At 42.4% G+C, this 24,426-nt stretch overlaps 1 protein-coding gene and 1 long non-coding RNA gene across 11 annotated transcripts in view; one reads left to right on the top strand and one right to left on the bottom strand.

Annotated features, from left to right (window-relative positions):
- The first annotated feature begins 5,692 nt into the window (after positions 1 to 5,692).
- Positions 5,693 to 24,426, top strand: part of SHLD1 (shieldin complex subunit 1) — a 130,108-nt gene continuing 111,374 nt past the window's right edge. For 3 of the 10 annotated variants that reach the window (XR_010751739.1, XR_010751738.1, XR_010751737.1), the window contains exon 1: positions 5,695 to 6,520. The gene's annotated coding sequence lies outside the window, so the exon portion shown is untranslated. Of the gene's footprint in view, positions 6,521 to 24,426 lie in introns of all 10 variants that reach the window. The other 7 variants (XM_066387228.1, XM_066387227.1, XM_066387233.1 and 4 more) reach the window with 4 other exon arrangements.
- On the bottom strand, positions 8,886 to 23,945 carry LOC136406909 (uncharacterized). The gene is made up of 3 exons (XR_010751740.1): positions 23,831 to 23,945; positions 10,366 to 10,517; positions 8,886 to 9,584 (listed from the first exon to the last, which is right to left on the bottom strand). It is a non-coding gene; the product is annotated as an uncharacterized lncRNA (long non-coding RNA).

Below are 24,426 nucleotides of genomic sequence, written 5' to 3'. Positions count from 1 at the left end.
GATTAAAGAAAGCCCAAGTGAGGAAATGGGGAAAGTGAGACAGGGAAGAGAGGAATGTTTTCAAGCCTGGGTTTTTGCAAAGGCAACTGAGGCTTGGTTCCCCTGGTGACTCCAATAGAAGACAGGCCAAGCTGAGTCCAGTCCCAACCATGGCATCCTGAAGACACAAAATGGTTGTTGGTTTGTTGTTCTTTTTTTTCTTTTTACAGAGACAGAGAGAGAGAGAGAGAGAGTCAGAGAGAAGGATAGACAGAGACAGACAGACAGGAACGAAGAGAGTTGAGAAGCATCAATCATTAGTTTTTCGTTGTGCATTGCAACACTTTAGTTGTTCATTGACTGCTTTCTCATATGTGCCTTGACCGCGGGCCTTCAGCAGACCAAGTAACCCCTTGCTTGAGCCAGTGACCTTGGGTCCAAGCTGGTGAGATTTTTGCTCAAACCAGATGAGCCCCCGCTTACACTGGTGACCTTGGGGTCTTGAACCTGGGTCCTCTGCATCCCAATCTGATGTTCTATCCACTGCACCACTGCCTGGTCAGGCGGTTGTTGGTTTCTTTAAGAAGAAATAGGTAAATGCTGCAGTGGGGAAGACCAATGAGTAAACAAAATGGCCCCCAAAGATGTTCAGTTCCTAATCCCTGGAACCTATAAGTATGTTGTATTACATGATAAAAGGGACTTTGTGAGTGGAATTAAGGTTAAGAATCTTAATACAGGAAAATTATCCTGGATTATTTGAGTCCAATTTAATTAAATTGAACCTCTATAAGCAGAACACTTTTGCCAGCTGAACCTGCTTTGATCGAAGGGGCTACATGGAAAGCCTGTGAAGTAATGCTGGAAGTCTCGAAGAAGCAAAGACTGGCCCTTGGCTGACAACCAGAAAGTAAACTGGGACTTCAGTCCTATAACCACCAGAAACTGAACTCAGTCACCAACCCTGATGGGCTTGGAAGCCAATTCGTTCTCAGGCCCTTCAGAAAGGAACAAAGCCTTGCCATCACCTTGATTAAAGCTTCATGAGACTTTAAGCAGGGGACTCAGTTCAGCCATGCTATAGCTGGACTTCTGACCCACAGAACTGTGAGATAATAAATGGGTGTTGTTTTAAGCTACTGTGTGATCATTTGTTGAGCAGCAATAGAACACTTATACCCTACTTGTACATTGACTACAGCAAGGCAAAGGGAGCGATGTGATCTTCATGGAGTGTGCCCCAGCAGTAGGCAGAGGAGGAAACAGTCAACTGCGGATGAAAGTGGAATAGACTTCCGGAGGAGGAGGTGTTTGAGCTGGGTTTTGAAGGAGCAGTATCTTAGGTTAGATTCCCCCAGAAGCCAATCCCAAGACAAGAATTCGAAGGCAAGTAGTTGTTTTAGGTGATAATCCCAGGAACTACGAGTAGAAGAGAGAGAAAGTGAGAAAGGGAAAGGAAAGAAGTCAGTGAAAATGAGTTATCAAGCAAGTGAACAACTGTAGGCAAATGGAGCTTAATCGCCCTGAAGGATGCTGGGAAACAGTGCAGACCATGCCTCAGAACTACCATATTCAAGGGACAGGAGTCTAGGGATGATCAAATCTCATGATTGTTGAGAGCCTGTCTTGGATGCATTAATTTCCTGGCACTTCTGGCCTGTCACATGGGCATGCAGAGCAGTCACCAGCACTTCAGAAAGCTCTTGGACAAAAAGTTGCAGGTACTGGCAGTTGGAAGTCTAGCTGGCATGAACCAAACTGCTGGGGGCCGACAGGATATGGGTGGAACACCTGTCACACCAGCTGCAAGCCGCGAGGGTTTGCCAGGCAGTAGAAAACAGGTATGCACACAGAGGCACAAAAAGCAGGCAAAAGAGTTGTGAAAGGGTTAGTGGAGTTGGGTCTGATTCAGACAAACAGGGGTTTGAATCTTGATTCTCACTAGTTGTGTCTCCTTGGACAAGTAACTTCACTGCTCTTTGTGTTATCTGTACAATGGGAATACTGTGTTGTCATACAAGGATTAATTTAGATAATGTTTTAAAAGGGGATTGTGGACCTTTACTTAATACCACACACAAAAATGAACTGAAGCTGGATCAAAGATCTAAATGTAAGAGCTAAAACGACAAAAACTTTTCAAAGATAGCAGAGAGCGAAAACTTCAGGACACTGGATTTGACAATGATTTCTCAGAAATGACACCAAAGGAACAGACAACAAAAGCAAAACCTACAAATTGCACTCCATAAAAATTTTAAAATGAGTGCATCAAGAAAGACACTATTGCCTGACCAGGCGGAGGCACAGTGGATAGAGCGTCAGACTGGGATGCAGAGGACCCAGGTTCGAGACTCCAAAGTCGCCAGCTTGAGCGCAGGCTCATCTGGTTTGAGCAAAAAGTTCACCAGCTTGGACCCAAGGTCGCTGGCTCGAGCAAGGGGTTACTCAGTTTGCTGAAGGTCCATGGTCAAGGCACTTATGAGAAAGCAATCAAGGGACAAACTAAGGTGTTGCAAGGAAAAACTGATGATTGATGCTTCTCATCTCTCTTTGTTCCCGTCTGTCTGTCCCCATCTATCCCTCTCTCTGACTCTCTCTCTGTCCCTGGAAAAAAAAAAAAAGAAAGACACTATCAAAAGAGTATAAAAGCAACCTGTGGAATGGGAGAAAATATTTGTAAATCATATATCTGATAAGGAATTAATATCCAGAATATATAAAGAGCTCTTAAACCTCAACCACACACACACACACACACACACACACACACACACACACACACACACACAAACACACCTCAATTCAAAATGGGCAGACAGAAAAAAATTTAATTTAATTTAAAGAAATTTAAAAAGTGGGCAAAGAACTTGAATAAACATTCCTCAAAGAAGAAATGTTAATGGCCAGTAAGCACATGAAAACATGCTCAACATCACCAATCATTAGAGAAGTACAAGGAGATGCCACTTCATGCCCATTTAAGCATGCCTACTATAAACATAAACCAGAAAATTACAAGAGTTGGTGAAGATGTGGGGGAATTAGAATCCTTATGCCCTGTTGGTGGGGTTGTAAAATGATATAGTTGCTGTGGAAATAGTATGAAGTTTCCTTCAAAAAATTTAAATGTAGAATTACTATATGATCCAGTAATTCCATGTTTGGCTATATAACCCAAAGAATTGAAAGCAAGATCTCAGAGAGATATTTGTACACTCATGTTCATAACAGTATTATTCACAGAATCTAAAAGATGAAAGCAACCCAAAAGTCCATTAACAAATGAACAGATAAACAAATTATGATATATACATATAATGAAATATTATTCAGCTTTTAAAAAAATAGGAAATTCTGACCTGCTACAACACAGACCTTGAGGACATTATGCTAAGTGAAATAAGCCAGTCAAAAAAAGACAAATTACTGTTTGAATTCATGTATACGAGGTATCTGGAGTAGTCAAAATAATAGAAACAGAAGGTTAAATGGTGGTGGTTCCTAAGGTCTGGGTGGAAGGGATGTTAGGAAGGAAAGAATAGTCATTGTTTAATGGGTGCAGAGTTTCAGTTTTGCAAGATGAAAGAAAAACTAAATGGTGGATGGTGGTGATGGTTCCACAATGATATGAATGTACTTAAGACCCCTGAACCAAGCTTCCGTGAGCTGGAACCAGGTTTCCATGGAAACAGAGATTCTGTCTGTGAGGGAATGCCAGTGTGGGCAGAAAAACCATCAGGTTTTCTGTCAGTACCTCAGCACCCTCAGTGGCCTCCCTTCTCTTTTTGTTGATAAACACTATGAAACAAACATTTTGACACGCAATACCCTGCGTCTAGAGCTCAAGAGAACATGGTCATCTTATTTCACTTGTCTGCATATACTTCTAGAAGAGCATGACTTGTAATAAAGGGTTAACAAAGGAAAAAGAGAGAGAAAAGGTGGCCATCATGGGCTCTTTCTGTAAAAGCAGAATTTGAGCAGACTTATTTAAATCAGTGATTATGTTCACGGTGAATCTATTGGCATGAATATGAATTCTAGTTAGATTAAAAGGGAAGAATTCCACAGCCAAGCTGACGGGTCTGAGATGCCGAGCTGTTTTTTAAATCCATTTCCTCTTCCTCCTGGGACCCATGGCCACACATTTCCCAGCCTCCGTGCAGTGGGGCAGAGCCAGGCGTCTGTGTTCCATTAATGAAAGGTTCATGGATGTGAAGCACACCACTTCCAGGTGAGGCTTTTTGAAAGCTCCCCACTTTCAAAGCCAGTAACATCCAATTCATGTGGTCATCTCCTGGGTCAGGCTCTTCTGTCTCTCTCTTGCACGTATGAGGACCCTTGTGATTACATTGGGCTCACCAGATAATCCAGTATAATCTCCCTGGTCAAGGTCAGTTGACTGGGGATTGTGATTCCTTCTACAACCTTAATTCCCTTTTGCCACATAACATAACATATTTACCAGGTTCCGGAAACTGTGACATCTTTGTGGGGCTAGATTAGTCCACATACCACATAGAACAAACACAATTAAAATGAGATGAAGAGAAAGGTGTTTCCCCAAAGGAAGACATGCTGGGTGGACAAAACACACGGCCTCTACCGTAATTTAAGGTTTAAGAGAGTGTGTGCACCCATCTAGGTGCCTTTTATTTCTGTGGTTATTAAGCAGAAATTTGTGATATGCTATCTCACATCAGCTCAGTGCACCTGACTGCAGTGCACCTTTGGTGGTCAGGCTGTACACTTTGCCAGCGTCCTTCAGAAAGCATCCATGGAAACAGCTATCTGCTTCCTGTAAGGCAGTGGAAGATAGATCTCTTAGTCAAATGCAGATCATTTGAAAGTATAATACAAGGAAGTTAATACCCCTTGAGAGTCATATTCATCTAATGGAGGATGGGAGCAATGATAAAATGCCACAGCCTCCATCCTCAGTCCCCCACAGTGGTAAGCAGCACATTCATACACCTGTGAATGTGTCTTGTTCTTCCCATTCCCTTCCTTCTGCCTCTTGGGATCGCTTATCGAATAGACCACTACACCCATGTCTTCCTCTCAGATTTTTACTTTTGAGGGGAACCCAACTAAACCAGCACTTACCACTGATATTTGCTAGCGAGTTAATAATGCCGGTGTCCCCAGAGCAGACCTCTGCCAGTACAAACCAGTACAGCTTGTTCACAGGAGTCTGTTCTGACTGGCTGGCATCCATTTGGTTGGTTGGTGCCCAGGCCACACAGGACACCTGCCGCTAATGACGTCTGTCTGCACCTATCATAAATGACTGTCCCGGACATGTTCTTCTCGGCAGATTAGGAGCTTCTAGCTTCAGATATGTGCGTAGGAAATATAAATATAATTATCTTAAGATGCAGTCCTAGTGGGCCATGTGCTAAAAACATCTGGGTACCGAAAGTGAGGAGAAAAGGTTATTTGAGGTTGTCTTTTTTTTTTTTTTTTCCTTTCAGTTCAGGCTGAGGTCAGGGTTGTTTATTGAAATTCTGGCAGTAGTGCTGAGAATTCATTTAGGTGCCAAGGGAAACATGAGGACGGTGGACTCCAGAAGGACTGTGCTCCAAGGCCCACAAGGCAGTAGGCATGAACCCAAAGGAAGACACCAGGGCCTGGTCGTAGACACAACAAGTGCCTGGTGACTTTGGCGGGGAGGGTCATACATTGCTTGCTAATGTGGACATCATTTAATCTATGTACCAGAGGGAGATCAAGCAGACGGCGAGGACGCAGGCTTCAAGCAGACTGATCCCATCGCCCTGTGGCATGTGGCCATTCTCTTGTGAAAGCGTGCCCTCTCCCCCGGGCGCGGGCAGCACACTGAGAATGAGGGCCAGCACTCTGAACGCCCCTGGCAGCCCTCTTCCCAATGTCAGCAAGCAGGAAGTTGACCTGTGACGCTGTCACTACATAAACCTTAACTAATCCCACTGGGGTTTCTGGCACTGTGGTGGCCCCTCAGAGTTGTCCTGTATTAAAGCAACTGCTCTCTGGACACAGGCTACTCCCAGGAAGGACATGTAGCCTTGGTCAAGGCAGCCACTAGAGGCCAACCTTCCTGGCAGCTGAGGGGATGAGTGTCATGGTCCTGAAGAGGGGATCCCGACAAGGCACTAGAGTGCCCATTTCACCCTATGCTGGTGCCCCCATCCTTGGTCTCTCAAAGGCGTTCCCATCCCACCCTCATCTTTGGTGACCTTCAGCTTTCCCTAGAAATGGGAAGAGTTGCGTTTAACTACAGCTACTGGACTTTCTTTTCAGGGCATTATGGGAGGAGTCTTTAAGGCAAAACTACTGATCTGAAAGTTCTTAAGAAGTTCATATATGAATGAATATTCTGAATGACTCTGGTATGAGGTCTGGTGATTATGTCAACCTGTGTGTCCTTTGGACACAGTTGTACTAGAGCAGATGCTCTGAAAAGCTGTCTTTGCAATGACCCTGTGTGCTGCAGCTTTGTCGCCTGAGTCCCCAACAACACTCTTCTGTTTAATCCGCTGCCTCGGATCCTGGTCAGATGGTAAGCCAGCTACTTCCTTTGTTGGTTCCTGTGTGCATACAGGATTAATATTTTTCTACTGTAATCTGTTCACCAATTTATCTGTTTATCCTGTTTTATGTGATTTTGATTCTGAGGAATGAGTGAATAAAACAAAATAGAACTCAGTATAGCTAAGTTGACTTCAAATAGTTGATATAGTCAAGCTGACGAAACTGGTTCATACCAAATGGCCTGAAACATAAGGAATGAATTTTTATTTTAACTAGCTTGAGGACTTAAACTTTTGAACTGTTCAGTTGTGCCTCAATGTCAGAAGATATATATGTAAATTTTAAGCTAATCTTCTGAGGAACTTAGGAAAGAATGTTCACGTACCTAGACCACCTGACATTCATTTTCCAGATCACTTGGCATCCATTACACAGACCACTGGACATCTGGAAGATTATCATCCTGGAACAATTCAGAAGCTAAGACTGCAGGGCTGATTTGCCTCAAGAATATACTTTTAGCCCTGGCTGAATAACTCAGAGCATCAACCCAGCACGCAAAGATTGCAGGCTCAATCTTGGGTCAGGGTACATACAAGAACAGATCAATGATTCTGTCTCTGTCTCTTTCTCCTTTTCACTTCCTCTAAAATTAATATATAAATTTTTTTTTAAAAAAATGATTTTTAGAGAAGAATATACTTTTTACTGTAAAAACTCTCAACTTTTTACTTTGGAACACTCTGGGTGTTTCCAGGTAGTGTTTCAGATTTGCAAATCCTAAGACCTTAATTAAAACTGCCATTCTAAATTTTAGCAAAGCTTCCTGATTTATGTCCGCTCAATCGACAGTGCATTTATCCTCACAACTCTATGATGTACGTAGATGGGAAAACAGCAGCACAGGAAGGTAAAGTATTAATAAATCACCTAAGGTCACTCAGCCAGGAAGCATTTGTATGGCCAGTTGAGAAATCATGACCTTATCTATACACATCTCCGAACTAGTCCCAATTGTACCAGAGAGCCCTGGATTCTAAACTCAAAACCCTCCACTCTTCTCATTGTGACTTTCCCAAATCACAGATGAATAATCCTTTCTGTAGTTCTGGATTTTATTTTATTCATTTATTTTTATTTAAGAGAGAAGAGAGAGCCTGACCAGGCGGTGGTGCAGTGGATAGACCGTCAGACTGGGATGCAGGGAACCCAGGTTCGAGACTCCGGGGTCGCCAGCTTGAGTGCAGGCTCATCTGGTTTGAGCAAAAGCTCACCAGCTTGGACCCAAGGTCGCTGGCTTGAGCAAGGGGTTACTCAGTCTGCTGAAGGCCCACGGTCAAGGCACATATGAGAAAGCAATCAATGAGCAACTAAGGTGTCGCAATGCGCAATGAAAAACTAATGATTGATGCTTCTCATCTCTCCGTTCCTATCTGTCTGTCCCTGTCTATTCCTCTCTCTGACTCTGTCTCTGTCTCTGTAAAAAAAAAAAAAAGAAAAAGATTCTTAAGAGAGGAGAGAGAGAGAGAAAGAGAGAGAGAGAGAGAGAGAGAGAAGGGAGGAGCAGGAAGCATCAACTCCCATATGTGCCTTGACCAGGCAAACCCAGGCTTTCGAACCAGCAACCTCAGCATTCCAAGTCGACACTTCTTCCACTGTGCCACCACAGGTCAGGCTGTAGTTCTGGATTCTTTTTTTATTGGTATAAGTGTTTTATTTTATTTTTAAAATTAATTTTAATAAGGTGACATTGATAAATCAGGGTACATATGTTCAGAGAAAACATCTCTACGTTATTTTGACATTTGATTATGCTGCATTCCCATCACCCAAAGTCCACTTGTCTTCCGTCAACTTAGTTCTGGATTTTAAAAGACATTTTCTGATGCTGGATTTAAGAAGGCACGTGCTCCCTTCCCCTTTCGATTCCAGATAAATCCCTTTCTCTGTGGGACTTTCTCACTTTCAGATTTCCTCATTCCATCGTTTTGTTCTCCTGTCTTTGTTATGCTTGTACCTCTTGTTCTAAGAGAGTTTTATTTAATCTTTTTAAAAACTGAATTTATTGAGGCGACATTGGTCAATAAATTTATGTGTGTATTGGGTGCACCATTCCATAATACAGCCTTTGTACGCCGCACTGTGCGTTCACCGCCCCAAGTCAAGACTCCCTCCTCGAAGAGAGTTTAGAAAGTGTTATTTATTTATTTGTATTTTTCTGAAGCTGGAATCGGGGAGGCAGTCAGACTCCCGCATGCGCCCGACCGGGATCCTCCCAGCACGCCCACCAGGGGGCGATGCTCTGCCCATCTGGGACGTCGCTCTGTCGCGACCAGAGCCACTCTAGCGCCTGGGGCAGTGGCCAAGGAGCCATCCCCAGCGCCCGGGCCATCTTTGCTCCAATGGAGCCTTGGCTGCGGGAGGGGAAGAGAGAGATAGAGAGGAAGGAGAGGGGGAGGGGTGGAGAAGCAGATGGGCACCTCTCCTATGTGCCCTGGCCGGGAATCGAACCTGGGACTTCTGCACACCAGGCTGACGCTCTACCACTGAGCCAACCGGCCAGGGCCTAGAAAGTGTTTTTACTGCTTCGGAACAGGTTTACTCGTGGAGGCAGGAATGCTGGAAGTGGACCAGGACTCAGATGCAGTGTCATGTGGTTTTTGGGGTTGAACTCTTCCGTGCAGTTGTGAACTGAACTGCAGAGAGGTGTGGGTATTGCTATGCCTTTTTTTTTTTTTAAACATCTCCATCAAAGCATAAGAAATAAATCTTATTAAATTGCACCACAATGACTAAGCATGTGGGGAGTGAAGTCACTAAAGTAGGGCTGGTGGCCCAGCGTCCTGGGGAAGCGGGTGGGGCATTGAGGCTCCGGCTGGGGAGGCTCCGGTTGCACAGCGTCATCTTCACTGATAGTGGACAAGAGATCGCTGAGCTCGCTCAGGCTCTGTGCCGGCCATTCACCTCCATCCTGGAAGGGTTCAACCACGATGAAGGAGGAACTGGACGTCCTCAGGTGTGGTTGTATAAAATCAGTCAACTTGTCATCCCATTCAGTAAGCACTAAATGCCTTCTTTGTATCTGGACGCACCTGGGATTTGGAGAACCAAAAATCAATAAAGCTGGGAGCTTTACAGCCATAAAAAGCAGACAGGTAAAGTGACAGGGAGGAAAGTGATGCAATAATCTACAGGAGAAATATTAAGAGCCTTAATCTTGCCTAAGGCCTGAGTCTTATAAAAAGTTAATAAGCCTTTATTCCTTTCTTTACAGTGTTAATAATCTGTATCTGAGAGTCTTGGGTAAGTCTGTGGACAAGTGGATCACTTCCTATGCACAGAGTAAAAAGGCAGAGGGAGGGAGGATTGGGAAGGCACTTGTCCCAACACTGTTGAGGGAAGCTCTGGAAGGCTTGGGAACCAGAGAAATCTCCTCCCTCATGTGGGTGAGCTGCAAGAGAGGCCCTTGCCTTTCTTTATAGCAGCTCCTCGCAGTCAGGTGATATTTGCCTGGAATCAACCCAGTAACTTGGAAAAGGAAATGTGCAGTCATTTTTAACTACAGCACATGCAAATTTGGGGGAGCATGGGCATCTGTGATGCATTGGATGGGACAGAACTGCTTTTTCTGAAAACACAGGGGGTCTTTTTGACTTTCCCATCATATGCCATCGGTGTCCTTTTGACAGTCTGCCCCATTGATGGAGCAAATAAATCAGCAGGCCTGCTGTAAGCAAACCAGTTATTCAGTTCTGTATTAGTAAAAGAACTCAAGTCATTCAAGGTTAACTTAAAATAGAACACCCCAGTAATGTGATCAGCATGGAACAAAGACTCTGCATCAGAGAGGGGAGAACGGAGAGAAGAAGATACCTCTGGCTGGCAGCCCTGCGGAGACTTCCAGGAATAAGCAGGCAGCAGGCTCAGAATGCCACTGATATCTGGTGTCAGCTCTCCCCAAAGGGCCAGCATGGCCTTGTGACTTCTCTCCAGCATTCCAAACAGTCCACCCATCTGTGCTTCATCTATAGAAATAATGAAGGTGACAGCAAATAATGTTTTCAACTGCTTGAATGTTATGGTTTTTCTCTCTTCTGGAGACAGATGGGTATAATGTCTTTTCTGAAGCCCAGCGAGATAATAGTGGACCTAATATGGAGATAAAAATACAAAAACACTACAATAGCACACATGGCTTTTCACCGTCTCTGACCCCACCTCTTCTGGGAATGGGAAGGGGTAACTTAGGTTAGCTCAAAACCATAGCTACCATGTAGTACAGGGGTCCCCAAACTACGGCCCGTGGGCCACATGCGACCCCCTGAGGCCATTTATCCGTCCCCAGCCGCACTTCTGGAAGGGTACCTCTTTCATTGGTGGTCAGTGAGAGGAGCATAGTTCCCATTAAATTATTGGTCAGTTTGTTGATTTAAATTTACTTGTTCTTTATTTTAAATATTGTATTTGTTCCCGTTTTGATTTTTTACTTTAAAATAAGACATGTGCAGTGTGCATAGGAATTTGTTCATAGTTTTTTTTATAGTCCAGCCCTCCAACGGTCTGAGGGACAGTGAACTGGCCCCCTGTGTAAAAAGTTTGGGGACCCCTGATGTAGTATATACTATTCCCCTTAACTCCACCCTCATTGTGGTTTCCTGGGCTTTAATCTGCTCCAAAGCCTTTGATGCTTTGAGACTACTTTTGCTGCCTCTGTTGCTGCTGTTATTGTTACCATAGTTAACAATAAGATCAAGTGATACCTGGACTACATTATACTTAAAGGAATTTCCTTCCTTCCCCAGCCAGGCCAAAGACATTGCAACCTTTGAGGTTGCTAGTGTATCAATGTCCTTAGTGAAGAATTGATGTACGAGCCAAGTTTGCCAATGAAGCAGGAAAACTTCCTTCCCCCCACCTTTGTCTCACACTATTGAAGTTATTCAAAAGAAATTACCAGTAAAAATCATGAGTCACCATGTTCTACCTCTTCGGTTGGCAAGATTAAAATGTCTGATTAAACTGTGTCAGAAAGGTCATAGAGAAACAGATATCGTAAGTGAAGTGTAAATTGATATAATCCTTTAAGAGAACAATTTGGTCACATCTATCACAATTTACAATGCAAGAGTGTTTTTTGTTTTTGTTTTTGTAAACTGTGAAACAATGGTATAGTAAACACTGTGAGGACTTGGTCAGATTCCCTTTGCTTACCTCTGAGTTCACCTGCAGGCAAGTAAGAAAGTTCTGTATGTACTGACACAAGTTCTCACTTCTGGCCACCTTCAGTGCCCTGGAGGGCAACACTCAAACACTGAGAGTGAAAGATAGTGGTGCATGACTTAGCCTGCTTGGGCTGTCTTAACACAGCACCACAGTCTGTGTAGCTTAAGACAAACAGAAACTTGTTTCTCACAGTTCTGAATGCTAAAGTTTAAGACCAAGGTTCTAGCCAATTCAGTTTCTGGTTAGGACTCTCTTTATGACTTGCAGACATTTACCTTTTCGATATGTCCTCACATGGCCTTTTCTCAGGAAGTGTGCACAGAGGGAGAAGAAGAGAGTGTGACAGCGAGCTCTGAATGGCTGGGCTTATAATGACACTAATCTTATCAAATCAGGGCTCCACCCTTATGACTTCATTTAACCTTCATTACTTCCTTAAAGGTCCAATCTCCAAATACAACCACACTCAAGGTTAGGGTCTCAATATATTAATTTGGGGGGGCACACAAACATCACTTCATAACAGTGCACAAAGCCCCCAACTTCCCCATCTTTCAGAGTGATGTTTCTGAGGCATCTTTTACACATTTCTCAGAAGGTACCCAGTGGGATTAAGCCCAAGTTGCCCTAAATTATAACTTGGGTTTTTTAAAATTGATTTGGAGAGAGAGAGAGAGAGAAAGGGGAGAGAAGTGGGAAGCACCAACTTGTAATAGTTGCTTCTTGTATATGTCCGACCGGGCAAGCCCAAGGTCTTGAACCGGTGACCTCAGCATTCTAGGTCAACACTTTATCTATCCACTGCGCCACCACAGGTCAGGCTGTGACTGTTTATTAATCTATCTCATCATGGCTTTTCACCCTCTTCTCTCACTGAGATTCCTAGAGCCACCTCCTAATTAATATCTGCACCCAAGACTTTGTTTCAAGGTCTACTTTGGGAAAATTCAAACTAAGATGATATTTTGAATAATCAGTGATTTGAACCTAAAGTTATGGTCCCAGGTATTCAGACCTGCAGGTTGTCCTATGTTGCGAGTACAGTGGTAGCAGTGTTAAAGTCTGGTTCCTGGTTGGTGCCATTTCGTACTGCAGCATGGGTAGACTAAAGTGGGAGAGGCCCTGGAAATAGGTCTGCCCTGGAGGTGAGGTGAGGCAGGAACAGAAGACAGACCCATATCTGCAAGCATCGAGTCCCAGAGCAAATACCATATTCACCAAGCATGTCAGAGACAACAAGCTGGACTTCAGTTTCCTGTGGAGCCCAGAGTGTCACTGAGCTGAATCCTGTTGCTAAAAAGCCTCTGAAACAAGGCAGATTTGAAATGTCAAAGTATATTCTCCTTGGGAAGTTGGTTGTTGGAAAGTTAGTTTTTGAGAGTGACAACCAAGGCTGTTATGAATTTTGTCACTATCGGCTAATTATGCCTGTTTGTCAATTCTATATAAATGAAATAATTCTGTATGCCATCATCTTGTGCCTGGCTTTTTTGCTCAGTATGATACTGGTAAGATTTATCCATATTGTTGTAGATGTACTGATCGTATATTGAGTAGCCTAGTAAAAACAAAGCAAAATTGAATACAATGGCAAAACCTAGAAGAGTTTTTTCATTTCTTATATCAAGGAAAGGAAGTGTAAATAATCCAAAAGGGATATACCCAGTGGTGGGATTCAGTCAGTTCGCTCCAGTTCAGCAAAACCAACAGCTAATTTTTTTGTTGAGTTTGGTGAACCGGTTGATAAAATAGCACTTGTAATCAGGGTCTGTCTAAGGCGGGCGCCTGGGCAGTCAACCAATGTGGAAATCACAAATTTACATTCCCTGCTCTTCTTTAATATTCATCTGCACAGCAGGGCCTTCTAGGTGCCCATAGTAATGTTCATTCCGTCCATAGGTGAAAAAAAATTTGATGGAACTATGCTTGTAATTTTTTTTATTCATTTCATAAAACTCATTATACCTTTGATGAAATATGACATTTTAATTCCCTTGCCTTTGTTACTTCAGTAAATAAACATATAATGTAAAGAGAAAAAGTGTCAAACAACCAGGGGGTGACAAGCTGTCATTTATTTCAGCTTTGTGTTACTCCCAAAATTCCCCCGAGATATTATGAGTGTGCTAACGAACGATGAAACCAATAGGAAGCTAGGACACAATGAACCAATAGAAAGTTGCCTAACTGTTTCTAATACATCAAACACAATGACTATTAGTCTAATCAGCCTACCTCTAAAGAAATGGGATCCTACTCCTACAGTGAAAAGATGGTTAAGAATAAATCACACAGCTGATGATGCCTGGATAAAAGAGAAGAAAATTGTGAGGATACCAATCAAAGAAGCAATATGGAAATATCTAAAATAACAGTTTATTTTTGTCAGGTATTATTTAATATTTTTTCATTAGTATTTTTAAACTCTTATAACATAATCTAGTTTTGTATTTATTATTCTTATTTAAGTATTAAATGCATGAAATAATAAACTACCTTTCAATATATCATTTTTTTATACTTAAAATGGTCATTAGGGCAAAGAATTGGTTGTTAAATTATTTGAATCCCACCACTGGATACATCATGTAAAGTAATATAATTTTCCACATAGTCAAATATTACCACAAACTCATTTTTTTGTGTGTGTGTGGGAAGTGAATTGATGCACAGCTCATCAAATTCCCCCATGTGATCTGCTTTCTCTCGCAGGGAGAGAAAGAATTCCTGTGCTGAGAATGCCACAAAGACTGTAAAAAATTAATTTTTTCTATGTTACCTTTATGTTTCAACGTCTCAAATTCTTCTCACCTGTTACAATCATAGATAACTGACTATATTTATACCATCACCTTTGGAGAATCCTCACGGTGTGTACGTGCCTGGCCCTCTGGGATGAGAAGCAGTTCAATATTACTAGTTGGTTAAATCTGCTACAGGCTTCTATCCTTATAATCAATCTTGCCATTCAGATATTTCTATTCTTCAATCATGAAGAAGCTTCAGGGAAGCTAAAAAGCTTCTGCACAGCAAGGAAGCCATCAACAAAATGAAAAGGCAACCTACTGAATGGGAGAAAATATTTGCAAATCATATATCTGATAAGGGGTTAATATTCAGAATAAAGAACTCATACAATCAAATAACAAAAAACCAAACAATTTAATAAAAAAAAAATGGGCAGAGGTCTCAATAGACATTTTCCCAAAGAGGACATACAGATAGCCAACAGGTATATTAAAAAGGTGCTCAAAGTCACTAATCATCAGGGAAATGCAAAGCAAAACCACAATGAGATACCACCTCATACCTGGTAAAATGGCTGTTATAAAAAAATAAGCAATAACAAGTATTGGCAAGGATGTGGAGAAAAGGAACCCTAATGCACTGTTAGAGGGATTGTAAATTTGTACATCCACCGTGGACAACAGTGTAGAAGTTCCTCAAAAAAGTTAAAATTAAAACTACCAGGATCTAGCAATTTCACTTTGAAGTATTTATCTGAAGGAAATGGAAAAACTGACTCAAAGGTGTATTTGCCCCTCCATGTTCATTGCAGGTTTATTTACAATAATTAAAACATGGAAACAACTTAAGTGTCTCCCAGTGGATGAATAAATTAAAAAATGTCATAAACACACACAGGAGAATATTATTTGTTCATAAAAAGAAAGAAATCCTGACATTTGCGACAACATGAATGGAACTTGAGGGCATTATGCTCAGTAAAACAAATCAGAAGGAGAAATACTATATGAGGTTACTTATAGGGTGAATCTATCCCCTCAAAAGAGCTCATAGATACAGAGAGGCTGGTTCATTAAAGGGCATGCAGTTTCTGCCTTGTTGGCTGAAACATTCCTGCTTGGAGCCCTGAGCTACCATACAAGACACTGACATTGCTGAGAGTACCAAATATGCACAAAGTGAGACCCAGTGGAAATCCCCTGGTTGGCAATTGCAGGCTTTGAGTCATCCAGGCTCAAAAGTCTGACAGGTGAGTGAATGGAGCTCCAGGTAATCCCAGCCCCAGCTACTAAGGCATCGCCAGTCTTTGAATCTTCCCAGCTGAGACTCCAGACATCATAGAGCAGAAACAAATCACTTCCACTCTACCCGAAATCCTGACCTATTTGCAAACAGAATGAAATTGTTTTAAGCTGCTAAATTTTGAGATATTTTTCCTGCAGTGATTGCTAAAGCAAGATAAGACACAGAGCTATAGAAATTATTATTTTTTCTTTCTTCTCTTAGATTACTCTGACTAACTTACTAAGATGTCATACGAAGCATTTGGTAATGTTAGAGATCTGCAAGGACAACAAATTTGAAAGTAACTATAACACATGTTACATCATTTATATGCGGCAGAGAGAGGCAGGGTCAGTTTCACAGTCATCCCTGGGAAAGCTGCAGCGGATTTCATTACAACAGGCAGGTGCCCAGTTCAGAACTGGGCAAAGGGTCAAGAAAAGATGAGTTATTCAGGGCCATCATGTCACAGCTCAGCAAGAAACTGGTCTTTACTTATTGTTTGTCAGCTTCAGTAGCATGATGCACCTGGGTAAAAGGGAGGACCTAGTTTTCGTTAATCCTAGGGCATGGAATGCTGAGATGCAATAGTGGGGAATAAGGAAAGAAAGAAGGATTGACTGTAGGATTCAACTCAACATGGAGTAACACCAAAAACTCTTCACTATCCAAAGGATTATGGTGCAGTCAGCTTACTTAGGGTTGTTGTTGGTGTCCAAGATGATCAAAACTGATAGATGAGAGAAGGCAACAGGTCTTTGTAGATGTCCTCCTCGAAGTAAAGCATAAGGTAGTCTTAGCACTCCCAGTTTGTTTCCCAGAAAGAAACTAATGCCATATGCTAATGGGCTAGGTAACTAAGGAGATTTTATAGACTATTTATGAAGATGTGGGCAGGTTAAGGAAAACCAAAATGGATGGAGCAGCGAAATGAAGCTAGCAAGAGTGGTAAGCCACTCACACCCCTAGGCCTGAAGGGTCAACAGGCAGTAGCACTTACAGTTAAAGAGAGAAGCAACCTCTTGGTAAAAGCTCTGACTTTCAGCAGAAGAATACTGCCAACAGTTGGCAACCAGCAGAGAGGAATGCAGGAAAATACATCTTCAGCCTTACTCTCCTTCTGCCATCAGCCTTCCTGGTTGAATCCAAAGGGAAGGCAGAGGGAGGGGGCCCATTGAAGCAGTCCACAAAGGCCAGCCTTCTAAGGCACAGAACAGAATAAAGAAAGGTCAAGATTGGACCTTGAGGGGCAAATGGCAGATATCAATACCATGTCATCTGCACATCCAATTCAGGATTACACTCTGAAGCTGAAGCAGGAGGACAGTGAGGACCCCTAGAGAAGCTGGTTGGTAAGGGGGAAGCATGGGCTTCTAGTCTTGGCTTCTCTCCACTGTGGAACCAATATTACGGGTTAAAAACCAGGGATAATCAACTAGAGTAATGCAGACAAGATTGGGAAATCTATGGCTTGGTAGACTCCCAATAGACTAGGCTATAGCAACACTATCAGTTTCACAGTCTATTCATTCATTCATGATTTCTGAAACCCAGCACTGCTGACCTTTTAGGCCAGATGATTCTTTATTATAGAAGAAAGTCTTATGCACGGTAGGATTTTTAGCAGCACCCATGGCTGCTACCTTCAAAATGCCAGTAACAACATCCTATCTAGTTGTGACAACCAAAAATGTCCCCAGACCTCCAGACCATTCCAATAGTCCCCTAGGGGCAAAATAACCTCTAGTTAAGAACAACTACATTCATTTGTTTAAGAAATATTTAAGATACATTTACCATGTGCAGATACTATTCCTTGGGGCACATGAGACACCATGTGCCAATGGGATGTAGTACTTACTTTCTCAAATTTCTTAGTCTAGTGAGGGAGGCCAACATTAAACATGTAATAATTACACAAATAACTCACTCTTTGGGGGAAGTTACTTTCCATAGAAGGTCTGAATGACCTTTTCAAGCAACTGCCAGTGCTAGAATAAAACCCATATTCAGTACATGGAAATACCAGGCTGTCAGGAAAATTATTTTTATGGACCTTTTACATTTTTTAAAGTTTAGATTTTCTTATTCTTTGAATCTCCAAATATGACACACCAAGAAACTAAAATTTAAATAACACCTGTTAAATCAGAAAGTTATGCTGGTAGGTTAACATGGCTGTATTTTCTTTGCTACTCTTATAATCAAGAAGTCGAGTCTCATTCCCTCTCTTAGAAAATGGAATGACCTGGTGTCTGGCTTGACCAATAGAATGAAGAAGAACTGATACTGTGTGACTTCCAAGCCTAGATGCTAAGGAAATTTAATCTCTGAGAACTAGCGCAGCAGAGCTCTGAGCCACCTGCTAGAAGGGGAGAAACTGTGGACGGGCCCTGGATGACAAGCTGCCACGTAGAGATAAAGGCCATGTGGAGGAGCTCTGATTTGCCAAATATGTCACTACAGGAGCCATTTTGGATGTTCTAGCTAATTGAGCCTTTAGATGGCTTCAATTATCTGGCCTAAAATGTCAGCAGTGCTGGGTTTCAGAAGTCCTGAATGAATGAATGAATGGATGAACGAATGAATGAATAGACTGTGAAACTGATAGTGTTGCTATAGCCTAGTCTAATGGGAGTCTACCAAGCCATAGATTTCCCAATCTTGTCTGCATTACCCTAGTTGATTATCCCTGGTTTTAAACCCATAATATTGGTTCCTCAGTGGAGAGAAGCCAAGACTTCACTCCAGTCACCTGAATATAGTCATATGAGTGTCCCAAAATGAAACTAGCAGAAGAACCACTCAGCTTATCCAAGTCAAACAACAAATTGTGAGGGATAATAAAATGATTGTTTTCAGCAGCTAATTTGGGGGTGATTTTTTTCCATAACCAAAACAAATAATGTCCTGCTGAACACAATGATGGAAATAGTCATTGATCTATTTGTTATCAATAATGATTGATCTGTTTGTTGTATAAATAATAGTTATATATGCAAGTGAATAGGACATATTTAATCAGGATTCTTTTGGGAGCTGGTGATAGAAACCTAACTCAAACTGCTTAGAGAAAAAGTGGACATTTTTTGGCTCATGAAACTTATGGAAAAGGTTAGTCATCCAACTGTGGGAGTATCAGGGATGAGGTTTAAGGATTTAAATACCACATAAGTATTTTCTTTTCATCTTTTATTTCTACTTTCATCTCTGTGCTACCTTCATTCTTATTAATTACAGGCTAGCTTGTCTACCTGGTAAGAAACACAGCTGTGAACAAATTTCCAGTTTCACATCTTACAAATTCTACTATTGGAAGGAGATGACATACTTCTTTTTCTCAGGTGCACTTTAAAAAAATCCCAGGGATAAAATCTGATTGGGAAAGCTTGGGTCAATCACTATCTGTGAGCCAATCAACAGTGACTAAATGAGGAAAGGGAGGGAGGGGGAAGAGGAGAATCATGTAGGAAAAAGCAGGATCCCAAGTAACCATGTGGATAGGTAAGGGTGGCTATCATTTAATTTCTACTATTTTATAAACCATCTCAAACAGAAACCATTTCATTTGCTCAAAATTCTGCTGATAAAATGGGTATTTTGTCTGCCTGGCCTGCTAAGCTAGGGCTGGATTATCAAGAAGAGTCTCACTCAATTGCCTGGTGGTTGGTAGGCTGATTGGTTTCAGGTTGGGGTTGAAGGAGAAAAAGACAGTTCACTCACATGTCTGGCACTTGATTTGATATCAGCTGGGGTGACAAGATGACGTGGCCATATGTCATTCATCATCCATCAAGCTAGCCTGAGCTTGTTCACATCATAGCAGAAGAGCTTCCAGCACTGGAGGTAAGCTCAAGTATAATGTATTTTTCAAGTTGTTAACATCCCATTGGTTAATAACCCATTGGACAGAACAAGTTGCATAGCCATGTTCAGATTCAAGTCACCAAAAAAACTGACTCCATTTCTTAATGAAAAAAGCTGCAATACATCGAAACCATGATATATCCCAATTATCACAGTGTGTGTGTGTGTGTGTGTGTGTGTGTGTGTGTGTGTGTGTGCGCACGTGCACATGCATAGGGGAAGGAGGGTAGTGAAGTGATGGTGGAGATTTTCAAGGGAAGTGTTATAGACAACTCAACTAATGTTGATAATAACAATGAACTGAACTCCCTATAATTTTCTCAAACCTCCATTTGGCCTTAGCAATAAATATACAACCGCAAAGATGATGATTTGTAGACTCAAAGAGATATGGTGGGATGATAGAATGTACGTTAGTAACTATGTAGTTAAGCCCTCCCAGTGTGCCTCAGATGACTGTGAGAAGTTAGCCATTTCCCATCCTTTGTATGTTTTGGGTATAAACATTCTCCTAAGTTTTGTTTTAGAAGACTTTACAGATTCTGAAAAGCAACTGTTTCACTGGAAAATGTTCTGCAAACTGGATCCTGCTGTCTGTTAGTCATAAACATGTTCTTTCCAAGAATGGGCTCTCTAAAACAATATGTCCTAATGTTGTTTGGGTCAAAATTAACTGCAAAAGATTAGAATTATTGCTTCTAACTATCAATTTGTGGATAGGTGAGTCTAGTGTGCCAGAAAAATCTGACTTCTTAAAAATATTGTTTTGGGTTAATTTTTTTTTAAATAAAGAGGGATATTAAAAAAAATAGCACCATTATATAATGGCTAAATGCATAAACTCTGGAGCTAGAGTTCAGGATTCAAATCCTGACTTTCCGACTCACTGTGTTCTTGAACAGGTTACTCAATCTACCCGTGACTCAGTGTCCTTATCTTTAAAATGGGGGTGTAATAGCACCATCTACCCTTAGTAACAGCACCAAGAACTAAATGAGTTAATAATTCTGAAGTTCCAACCCCTGCTTGGGATAGAATCAATGAGACACAACCTGAAACATTCTTAGATATGTCAGTGTGTTATGAGGATGGTTATTTCTGTCCTTAGTCATCAGCAAGAAGGATGTCACCTTTTTATTTTTTCTTTTTTTTTTCCACAGAGACAGAGAGAGAGTCAGAAAGAGGGATAGATAGGGACAGACAGGAATGGAGAGAGATGAGAAGCATCAATCATCAGTTTTGCGTTGCGACACCTTAGTTGTTCATTGATTGCTTTCTCATATATGCCTTGTTGCGGGGAGGGGGTGGCTACAGCAGACCAAATAACCCCTTGCTCAAGCCAGCAACCTTGGGTCCAAGCTGGTGAGCTTTTGCCCAAGCTGGCGACCTCGGGGTCTCGAACCTGGGTCCTCTGCATCCCAGTCCAATGCTCTATCCACTGCGCCACAGCCTGGTCAGGCTGATGTCACCTTTTTCTTGCTGATTATCAGCAGCAGCAGCTCAGGGAGAGGAAAGGTAGTGAAACAATACAAAGGTATTCGCAAACTGCTGTCCACCATATAAGGTTGAGTGAAGATGTGGACAGCATCAATACTGTGGTTTAGAGAAGGTCAGAGGGTTTCAGTCATCTCTTTTCCTCTTTCTCAGTCTCCTCTTTCCATAAGTTGTGCTTTTAAATGAAGTCAAATGTTAATAACTGTTATGAAAATCACAGCCTGTCTCTATTAGCCCATATATGTATGCCAGCTTTGGTTTTCTTGAGCTATCTATTAGAAAAGCAGTGACATTCTGCCCTGGCTGATTGGCCCAGTGCCAGAGTATCTTTCCATCATGTGAATGTCCTGGGTTCAATTCCCAGTCAGAGCACACAGGAGAAGCAACCCTCTGATCTACTATCTTTCCCCTTCCCCCCCCCCCCCCCCACTCTTTCTCTTTCTCTCCCACAGCCAAGACTCGATTGGTTCGAGCACATCGGTCCCAGGTGCTGAGAATGGCTCTGTGGAGCCTCTACCTCAGGTGCTAAAAATAGGTTGGTTGCAAGTGTGGCCCCAGATGGGCATTGGCCCTAGACAGGGGGTAGCTGGTGGATCCCATTCAGGTCGAATGCAGGACTCTGTCTCTCTATTTCCCCTCTTCTCAGTTGGGAAAAAACAAACAAACAAACATACAAACAGTGACATTCAAAAGAGTAAGTAGCAGCCTGACCAGGCAGTGGCGCAGTGGATAGAGCGTCAGACTGGGATGCAGAGGACCCAGGTTCGAGACCCCGAGGTCACCAGCTTGAGCGCGGGCTCATCTGGTTTGAGCAAAAAGCCCACCAACTTGAACCCAAGGTCGCTGGCTCCAGCAAGGGGTTGCTTGGTCTGCTGAAGGCCCGCAGTCAAGGCACATATGAGAAAGCAATCAATCAACAACTAAGGTGTTGCAACGCTCAATGAAAAACTGATGATTGATGCTTCTCATCTCTCTCCGTTCCTGTCTGTCTGTCCCTGTCTATCCCTCTCTCTGACTCACTCTCTGTCTCTGTAAAAAAAAAAAGTAAGTAGCTGACATCTCTCCTTATTGTCTCTTCTTTCCATAGAGACAATGCAAATATTAGTAAAATGAAAGAATGAATAGCTTCCTCCATATCACTGACCTCACAAAATACTTGATCAGGAAACAATTATTCCCTGAACTCAGAGTCAACAGATATTTTTGAAGGGTGGACAGAATTAAAGGTGGATTTAACCTAGCAAAATAGACCAGAAAACTATCTCAAAAAAGGGCTCCATTCTAACCAATTTATTATCACCAATAATCTCAGGACGGCAAAACCTCAGAGAAGTGAAAATAAATTTTTTTTTTTCTACTGAATGAGTATCATGATTTGCAACCTCCCTGCCAACCTTTGTCATCTGGTTCTGCCCCTGTCCTCCTCCTCCCTCAACTCCCGCCAAAGGGGCTATTCCTTTGCTTTGTTACTTCATTGACCACATTTTACAAAAACAAATTTTAAGAAAAATACTATTTAAAAAAAGTCCAACCTTTTAAATAGGACTTGCTTCCAGGTTCTATAAGGTTTCATGATATCTTTAGATCATTGAGCTCTGGCCACATGAATTGATTGGGAAAGATGAATTGCATTGGAAAGGAAGGAAAGACCAGCTCTGGATTAGATTCATGGGGTTGAGATCATCTTAATAAACAAGCTGGGGGAGGGGGGAGGATTCAGGCATCCCCTTAAGGTTATTGTAAAATATTTGCTGGCAAAAACGCCTGTGCCCTTCCACATTCATGTGTATACCTGAGTATTCAAGTTACTGTTGTTGCAGCACAAACTGTGCCAAGCTTAGTCACGTAAAACATCGATCATTTTGTTATGGTTACAGGTCTTGTGGGTCAGGAGTTTATATAAAGGGCACCACGAGGACATCTTGTTTCTGCTCCACAGTGCAATATCTACGGCCTGAAACAGCAGGGAGTGATTTGGCAGCTTGAGGCTGACGTCATCTGAAGTTGCTTACTCACAGGTCTGGCAGTGTTTGCTGGCTGTTGGCTGAATAACAACACATAGCCTCTTCATGTCTCTCCTTGGGCTTCTCACAGCAAGGCAGCTGGGTTCTAAGAGTGACTATCCTAAGACACTCTGGGTGAAACTATGTTATCTCTTATAATTTAGCCTTGGAAGCCACAGAGTGAGGTGCGCGTCTATGTCTTTACAGCTTCCTTCCAAGTAAGCTAGTTCTTGAATCCTTGAGGATCTAATCTAAGACAGCATGGTATTTGGGGACTGCCCGCATCTTCAGGATGGACCTCCACCATAGCTGACTGGACCCAAATTGCACCCATCAGATTCTCTTTCTCTGGAATCTTGCACCGGAACTGAGAGGATACTGATCATGATGGTCATAGTATACCACATGCGTAGGAGAAGCACAGAGAGCCAGTCTGCAGGATGGGGTAAAAGGGGGGGGGGCAGGGGACACATATACACACAGAGACTGAGGGGGGGAGGGGGGGACCAGAGAAATCAGAAAAGAAAGATGGCTTCCTGTTCAAGCCTCCCTCCCTTCCTACAGCCCTCCTACATCTGGTCCTGGTCCGTGAATTATGCCAATATAGCTATAATATAGGTATACATTCCCCTTTATCTTTGAAGCCAGCTCAAGTAACTTCTTTAACATGCTATTAATAAGTCAATTAATCATAAAAAGCATAATAAAATTACTCTTACACTCTCAGTGAGCCAGAAAGTTCTGCTCCACCACCCTCCCTTTGAGAATTTCCTTCTCACAGCCCTGAAAGCACAATGATGGCTAATTTCCCCACAGGTGAGTGCGCAAGTCTTCAACTACCCTCCAGCATTCATAAAACCTGGCCCGCAGACCTGGGCTGCCACACAAAGCAACGTGTTTGTGGGCCAAGATAACCTGACAGGGAACAATTTATTCCCTAATTACTCTAGCTGGACAAGCTCACTGAGCCGCCCCAGATTTAGAGATATGTGGCAGTAGGAGGGAGTTGGAGGAAGTCAAATACGCATGAGCAAGAACAGACTGTGACACCGATTCCGCAAGCTCCCCAACTCCTACTTGCTGCCTGCCAGGATTACAGAATCCTCACCTTCCCTGTCTCTCCTGTTGGGTCATCTGAACAGGTGGATGTTCACAGGCTGCTCATGTGATGCTGTTACTGGGAGCATCAGTCCCCTGACCAAAAGTACCCCCTTTCTACAAGTCTGTAGTAATTCATAAAATTCTCATTATAGAGTTGTGATCTGGTTAAGATATAATTTCTAGAACGTCACTGTTAAAGCACCCACGTACTATG

This window comes from Saccopteryx leptura, chromosome 5, assembly GCF_036850995.1.
Source record: "Saccopteryx leptura isolate mSacLep1 chromosome 5, mSacLep1_pri_phased_curated, whole genome shotgun sequence".
Classification (NCBI taxonomy): domain Eukaryota; kingdom Metazoa; phylum Chordata; class Mammalia; order Chiroptera; family Emballonuridae; genus Saccopteryx; species Saccopteryx leptura.
Note: the sequence above shows the minus strand (reverse complement) of the source record. Positions and strands in the feature narration are given on the sequence as shown.